Genomic DNA, 984 nt, shown 5'->3' with positions numbered 1-984 from the left:
TAATTCGATTGATTAGACACTAATTAAAACATCAAAATTCGAAATGTAATTTGAATCCTTCACTTTCCACCTCCTTGTTAATGCAACGGTGTCGTATGGGTGCCAGTTTCAATCTAATGGATTCTTTGTGTGCACTATCCAAACATCCCAGGCCGAATCAACAACATGGATCCAATGAGGGTACAGGGCCATCATAAAGGCCGAATAACGGGCCCAATAACTGTATAGTGCCAAAATCCACAACTAGAAATTGCAATTCGTTGTTAACCCAATTATAACTCAAACACATTAATTCTGTACAGATTTAGAGTTATATTACCGTGTCATGACCCAAATTGCCATCTTTATTCACAATCTCTTGCTATCTACAGAACTAATAAGGATAGTCGAATTTTTTAATTATTAGGAAGGAAAATTTTGAATTAATTCCAAGTCAATTCTAAATAAAATTATACAATAAAAAAGAAAAAACTGAGAAAACTAATAATATTTTGTTTGTTTTTTTTATTTTTTTTTTCTTGCATATGAGAAGTTGAGCACTGTCCAATATTGTTTAAAAATGTAATAAATGTGGTTGCAAACATAACATTACTCACACCTGATTATATTATAAAGTGTGTTTTAATCTCCTCACCTTGAGTTTAGTAATAATAATAGTCATAATCATAATCATAATCATCAGTACTTTAGATATAGACACATCAATATCAAATTTGAAGATCTATATATCCTTATTTTATATCCTTATCCAAATACAATTACATATCTCCCAATAAAAAATTATTTCTTTTAATTCTAATGGATAAAGACCTACATAGCACGCGCTGTGTAATGGTTCCAATTTCCCTTTTTTTCTTTTTAAGTATAATGATTTTAATTTTCAAGTCCCAAAAAATTAGACATTGGAATCATTACTTTCTTTTTTTCAAGGAGGTAATGGTAAGTCGAAGTCTTACCAGAAAAAAAAAAAAAAAAAAAAAGTTC

This window comes from Morus notabilis, unplaced genomic scaffold (assembly GCF_000414095.1).
Source record: "Morus notabilis unplaced genomic scaffold, ASM41409v2 Scaffold3083, whole genome shotgun sequence".
In the NCBI taxonomy this organism is placed as follows: domain Eukaryota; kingdom Viridiplantae; phylum Streptophyta; class Magnoliopsida; order Rosales; family Moraceae; genus Morus; species Morus notabilis.
This window is presented reverse-complemented; position numbering follows the sequence as displayed.